The sequence below is a fragment of the Phoca vitulina genome, unplaced genomic scaffold (genome assembly GCF_004348235.1).
Source record: "Phoca vitulina isolate PV1807 unplaced genomic scaffold, GSC_HSeal_1.0 scaffold37, whole genome shotgun sequence".
Taxonomy (NCBI): Eukaryota; Metazoa; Chordata; class Mammalia; order Carnivora; family Phocidae; genus Phoca; species Phoca vitulina.
This window is the reverse complement of record NW_022589740.1, coordinates 3,253,607-3,261,246: the sequence shown is the minus strand read 5'-3', so window position 1 is coordinate 3,261,246 and position 7,640 is coordinate 3,253,607.

The window sequence follows — 7,640 nt, the reverse complement described above, 5'->3', positions numbered from 1 at the left end:
AAGAGAGGGAACACAAGTAGGGGGAGTGGGAGAGGGAGAAGCAGGCTTCCCGCTGAGCAGGGAGCCCGACGTGGGGCTCGATCCCAGTACCCTGGGATCATGACCCAAGCCGAAGGCAGATGTTTAAGTGACCGAGCCACCCAGGCGCCCCGATTCTCATCTTCCTGGTACAACTGCGTGCATGCAGGATGAGGAAAGCAAGGCTCTGTGCTCCTCTTCCTCTCCCTCTCGGCAGGAGCTCTGCCTGTCGGGGCCGACTCACCTCGGTCGTCCACAGAACTGCTGGCCACTGTGGAGGGTCCTCCGAGCTGAGACCAGCCTGCCTGCGGAGCCTGGCCTGCAGATAAGGGGCGGGTTCTCCGTGGGAAGCCCGGGGCTGCCTCCCGTGCGGGTGTCCGGGGCTGGTGCAGGGCTTCCATTAGCACAGAGGCGAGACCTGCCAGGATATGAGGAGTTGTCTTGTGTCCCCAAGTTCGTGGGTTTCCTGATGGGCTCATCTGTGACAGACGCAGGGCTGTGGGTGGCATGTTGTGCTGGCCATTGTCACACTCAGAGGCAAGTTTGAGAAGAAGGAGAAAAAACACTGCTTCCTAGCCATCTGCTTCTCGTCTCTGCTTATCCGAGAGCCTGGGTGATCACTCCAGGTCACGTTCAGCGCTGCTAAGCTACAGGGTGGAGAGAGCAGGGCCCTTCCTCCATGTGGGGATCCCCCCCCAGTGGGGAGCACAGCAGTTTGAGGTCATCTTCTATGTATTTTAAGACCCCCTGGCATCCTCGCAGCCTTTATCAGGATGCAGGAAATGGTGTTGGAGGAGGATGCACCTGGAAAACAAGCCTGTCCTGGAAACCAAGACCCAGCCCTCTGAACAGCATGGCTGCTGGAAGGCAAATCAACCTGGTGCAAAATCAACCTTTTGTCCTCATTGTGGCAGCAAACACCTGCCGACCGGGATGTGGCTGTGCTCATCCCTGAGGCTCTTCAAATGCTCCACGGACTTCTGCTGACAGACACCTAAAGACAGACTTTCTCCGGGCATGGGGCATGCTGGTCCCACCGCAGTCCTCCCCAGTGATCTCCCAGCCGGTGGCCCCATTCACACATTTGAAATCAATATTCTGAAGATGGAAAGGACTCCGAAAACTGGTGGGGGTGGGGGAAAGGCACATAAAGGAAGGAGAGTTAGTTATGGGCAAAGCTGTTAATTGGAATCTCTCCTGCAGAATTTATGCCTTAACTTTCTCTTCTTTTCCTTTTTTTTTTTTTTTTTGGCAAAGCATAAATAATACCCAAACAAACCACCTTCTCACAGCCAGGAGATTGGGAGATAATAGAGAAAAGACTTCAAGCCACTGTGAAAACTGCTGGGAAAGAAAACTCATACCAGCCGCCTTTAACTTCACACACACACACACACACACACACACACACACACACACAATCCCAAACCAGCTCATAGTCCCTGCAGCTGGAGTGGGGTGAGCTTTGTTACCCAGTAAGGAAGGAAAAACCATGGCATATACCAAAGGGTTTTCCATGGCTGACAAGGCCTGTGAACCTAAGCTTCTCTAACACACAGGACTGGATTTCAGTGAGACTCTAGACATATCTCCTAAAGAATACAGGTGAAAAACATTTACAGGATAATAACACTATTCCTGCACATTAGACATTTGGCATGATTAAAGAAATTCATATTAGTGTATTCGCAGTATAAGACAGTTTAAAGTTAGTGAGCAAATTTTCAGCTCTAATGCTAATAAAATATTTATCCTTCAAAATCTCAGATAAAATATGAAATAGATTAATGATGTAGGAGAGCATAGCATATGTATGACGTTCAGCTCTAAGTATTCGGCACGTCCCGATGGGGCTTGAATGTAGATGATCACTCATGTCAATCACGAAGCTCCAGATGGAACAAAGTCAGGCAAAGAACCGGTGGGAAGACTTTGTGGCATTTTCATTCCCGCCGCGTTCAAGTGCATGTGGGCATGCATTTTACACGTGTGTCCTCCGGCCATTTTATCTGGGGGTGGTCTAGTATTGCATGGCCATGGTCGCCGGTCAGAGCAGATTGCATCATAAGACGTGAGTTCCCGCCCCTCTGTGACTCATCTCAAAACACACTCCTTCTTTGTGTTCATTCAGGCTGTTGAAGGTCAACCACGGTCACTGTGTGCCATCAGCCCAGAGAATCCCGCAGACAAGAGCCTGTGAATTTCCTAAGAGGTAACTCACTTGTCATGCTTGACCTTAGTATTTGCAGTAGAACTGTATCTGTCTTTAAAATCAGATGGGGGCTACCTGGGGAGGGGGGCGCTGTTGGTTAAGCATCAGACTCTTGGTTTCAGCTGAGGTCCTGATCTCAGGGTCGTGACCTCCAGACTCGTGCTGGGCTCCACGTTCAGTGGGGAGTCTGCTTGCAATTCTTTCTCTCCTTCTCCCTCTGCCCCCCCCCACTGTGCACATGCGCTCTCTCTCTAAAATAAATAAATAAATCTTTAAAAAAATAAATAAAAATAAAATCAGATGACAATATTGGTTAATTCAACTCAAGTAGCATCAACTAATTGAGCCCAAGGTGGTGTTGCGCCCTTACGACCTTTGGTATCTCTTTCCTGTTCTTTTCATTTTTTTCACACCATACATTAATCACCATTGAAAGTTGCTCAAGCTTTCATCTTAGTCATATATAATACATGCCCTTGTTCATCTAAAATTCAATTATATTCCTTCTCTGGGCCAATGCGGTTTGTCTTCTCTTCTCTAAATTTCCCAAAAAGTAAATTATATTTTACGATTAGCTCAGATTGTTTTATACATCTAAACATTTAAAAAGTACTTATGTGATTTTACAAAGTACTGGGATATGCCATCATTTTGCAAAGTTCTCCAGAAAAAGGTTGTTTATGTGAGCATAACATTCATAATATTTATATTTCATTCTATTAATGTTATTTACAACCTGGATCTTAGCTTTCTGTCCAAACTTGCAAGGACAGCCCTAGAATCATTGGTCACCGATCTGGCTCTTCTAGATCCTCCGGCTTTTTTTAAACGAGGAATTCTGCATGGAAGATGGTTTTTGCGACTTACATTCTTTTCATCTGTCAATCACAGACGTCGCCGGGGCACTGTGGACAGCTTCACTGTCTGCAGGGCCCCTCTGTTGCCCACCTGCCTCTTCATCCCAAAGTCTCAGTTGCAGGAGCCATAACACGCAGCCCCATCTCTGAAGTCAACATGCCATGCACCGCTCTGCCCACTCCTGGTCTGACCCTCAGGAGAATGTCATGACCACATCAGTCTCTCCAAGCGATTGTCCACTGCAACATTTTTCCTCAAAAAAGCTCTTCTGAGAGCTTAACTCACATTGTCCTGGGTGGATTCTGGAGTTTGGTCTCTACATTGTCAGCCATTACTTTTTGAAGGGGGAGATGGAGGGCAAAAGTTTGGATATATTCCTCTCAAGTATGTTACCGGACTCCATTCATTTTTATCTGATAAACATAGTTTCAGTCCTCAGTTTGGGCAAATGCAGAGACGCTCACCCCAACTATCAGTGAATATTGGGCAGATGCCCAGTAAGAAGAAATCCTTAGTAGCATCAGCAAATGGAGGTGAGAAGGAACCCCAAGACTTAAGGGGACAGTAGTGCTTTCTTTTCAGATAACAAGTATTGCTCAATACTCTCGCAAGTAATTTAGCACATAAATCTTGAGTGAAAATGATGTACCTGGAAATATGAAGGGGAGGTGGTGAGGCCATTGTTGACAGCTGCTCACCTAAGAGTGGGACAGAGGCAGGTGTGGGAAACATGGTAGGAGGTTATAATAGCAAACCCACAGACTTCCCTGATGATCTGCGTCTTGGTGCCATGAGAAACCAGACAGCAGCTCAAGTTAGTGCAAAAGAAAGATCTTCTCCAACACCACAGATCAGGGAGAGACCCAGGAGCCAGGAGCGATGTCCGGCTAAGGCTCAGGGATCTCACACTCCACGATGATCTGTTGGAACGACGCCTCCCAAGCGCCTTGATTTTCTGTCCTACAAGCTCAGCTCAGCACCTGAAGCCTTTTTCTGAGTTACTCCCAAGCAGCCATTGGAATAGTGAAAAGGCCCTTCACTCATCCCACATGCCCAGCATAACGGAATTATTGTTTTTTGTTTGTGTGTTTTATTATTATTATTTTTTATTATGTTATGTTAATCACCATACATTACCTAATTGGTTTTTGATGTAGTGTTCCATGATTCATTGTTTGTGTATAACACCCAGTGCTCCATGCAGAACGTGCCCTCTTTAATACCCATCACCAGGCTAACCCATCCTCCCACCCCCCTCCCCTCTAGAACCCTCAGTTTGTTTTTCAGAGTCCGTTGTCTCTCATGGTTCATCTCCCTCTCCGATGTCCCCCCCTTCATTCTTCCCCTCCTGCTATCTTCTTCTTCTTCTTTTTTTTTTTTTAACATATATTGCATTATTTGTTTCAGAGGTACAGGTCTGTGATTCAACAGTCCTACACAATTCACAGTGCTCACCATAGCACATACCCTCCCCAATTTCTATCACCCAGCCACCCCATCCCTCCCACCCCCACCACTCCATCAACCCTCAGTTTGTTTCCTGAGATTAAGAATTCCTCATATCAGTGAGGTCATATGATACATGTCTTTCTCTGATTTACTTATTTCGCTCAGCATAATACCCTCCAGTTCCAACCACATAATGGAATTATTGTAAGTTAATCCCACACTTAGAAGAGAATAAAGGATTTAGAAAATACCTTCTAACCTCAAGTAGACACAAGGACCGTGGAAGCACATTACCCTGCTCTCTGGGCTCAGGCTCACACTGCGTCCCATCCCAGTCATCGGAAGGAACAGAAGAGGCAGCACGTACATTTGTGTATTCACTTACATTGGGTGTTGATAGTTCTCTTGAAGTTCAGGACGGAGTATCAAGAAAAGATGGTCAGTATTGAACCTGTGAGAATTTTATGCTCACAAAGAAAGTGAGAAATAATAGAAAAGTTGCTTTTGAAAGTTTTGCTTTTAGAAGATATCCGCATTTGGGTTAGACAGACATGGCTTTTAAAGCCACTTCAGCTCCTTCTAGTAATGTACCTTAGGTAAATGGCTTGCCCTCCCCAGGTCTTCACATTAGCCACTGAGGGGCAGTCTGTTACTCCTAGCGTGTCTTCCTGAGAAACAAATGACACCGTGTATGATGAATACTTACCAAATGGCTTGGTTACAACCTCTGAACTCACAACTGCCAACCTCCCCATTCCGGAGGGCAGGTGGATGAGCTCATGCTTTCCACTCTGGTCCTGGGGAGCAGAAGGCGTTCATCAAATTCAACGTCCCCTTAATGGTGAAATCTGATCCCAGTATTGTCTTCAATACACAGCATCTCTATATTAGACACATGCATACAAAGATAAATGATTACAATTAAACCCAACAACAAATTTCTAGAATAAGACCAACGTTGGAAGCAGCTAATAGCAGTTAATACCATGAAAAGTAAGAAATAGAGGATGAGCTTGAGAAATGAGTACTGAAATGCAGAATTAACATTAAACTATTACACAAAGAGCCATCAATCTTCTACTAGAAATTTGCTTTATGTTCATAGCACCATTGTTTTATTAAGAGTTGCAAAACACCATTTATATTCGATAGAGCCATATTTTCATAAAGATAGTTGTAGACTATTTTAAGTGATATTAGCAAATTGCTGAATAAAGTCATGCATTACTCATTCTAAAAACATGTGTGCATGAGTGAGTGTGGTGTGTGTGTGTGTGTGTGAGTGTGTGCGTGCGCAAACCACTTTTTAAAATTGGGCTAAGAATTCTGGATAGCTGCAAGGAATTGTTAATTACATAAAGAGATGCTGAAATAGACTTTGAGGTTTGATTGAGAGGATATTACCTTGGCAACAGTTACAATCACATTAAACCTTGGTAAGATTCCAAGTGAGCTTGAGAAGATATTATAAAGGTAGAAGCATGGAGACAATGCTTTAAATGTTACATAGGGATCCACTTTCCCTAGTGTGCTTTTATGAATGGCAAACTCTTTTTTTTTTTTTTAAAGATTTTATTTATTTATTTGAGAGAGAGAGAATGAGAGAGAGCACGAGCGGGAAGAGGGTCAGAGGGAGAAGCAGACCCCCCGCTGAGCAGGGAGCCCGATGTGGGACTCGATCCCGGGACTCCAGGATCATGACCTGAGCCGAAGGCAGTCACTTAACCAACTGAGCCACCCAGGCACCCTCTTTTTTTTTTAAAATTCACTTTATTCTCTGTATCATTTTGCACACGCAAAATCTTTTTAGTAGAAAGCCTTGGAATGAGAAGTTTATTGAATACCTCATTTGATCAAGCAAAGAATGTGGTGATTAAATCTTATAAATAATTTAAAATCCATTTTTGATAAACTTAGTATGAAAACAGAAATAACAGATGTGACCTAATAAAAACATTGCTTGAAAGCTTGGGTACAAAGATACTGATTGTCATAATTTAAAACTAATTAAATCCAAATGATAAACAGTGAGCTTCTTTTTGAAATTCAATCTTGGCTTCCCAATTGAAAATGGTGAATTAAACACATATGTGTACATGTGTTGTTTTTTTTTTTTTCCCTCATTTTCCTCCAAATTTCCTATTGAAATGACAGAGATGACGGACAGAGGGATCAAATCTGCAACTGGGCTGACAATTGTGGTATTGATGAAGTCCTGGTACACCCTGGATGTTGTAGCCAGATGGTTGGAGGACACGGTTGACATAGGAGAGAGACCCCATCCTCTTCCCCCCACCCTAACACACACGCCATGCCTGAGCAACGGGGGTGGATTGTCCTAATGGGGAAGGGAAGGAACCACGACAGTATTAAAAGACTGATTTTAGATCTGCTGTGGCATCACCACTTTCGCTCCCTTCAACCCTGACGTAAATGACAACAGAGGTATTTATAAAAGGCTAAAACCAAAAAGCAAGCCAATCTACAGATATCTGAGTAAGGAATGAGCCAGGCCCAGACAAGATGAGCTAATCCTCAGTCTTCTGGCTCAGGACACGCTAAAGGATGCAGTTTCAAGCCATTGGGTTTGGGGTGGTTTGTTGTTGCAACAATAACTAATTTATACAGAGTTTGTGCCTTTATGGAGTCAACATAACTTCACTGAACTCAGGATTCCCAGAGACCTGAGCCGCATAGCCTCAGGAACCTCTGCAGGTCCTCTTAGAGGAGCCCTATTTGACTTTCTAGAAAATCTAAGATGTATGGGATTGAGCACACTGGGTTTGGTGTTGGTGTTACAGCACCCAAGGGCATTCAAGGGAGACAAAACTAGCAAATAGAATCCACTGAAATAAACAGACTCCCATGAAAAATTCAGCTCGGTTTGCTTAAAAATGTATTGACAACGGGCTAATGTCAGATTGTTAAAAATAACATCAATGGTTATTTGATCTCAAATGAATTTTTCATTTGTAGCCTTTTTTTTATGCCCAAATTACAAACTTTTCTTATAAAAACTATGACTCAAAGAGAAAACAAAGTAATTCTTAATTTAAGGATCAAATCTTTCAGCGTGACAACCCCTGGAAGCAATGCATTTTAT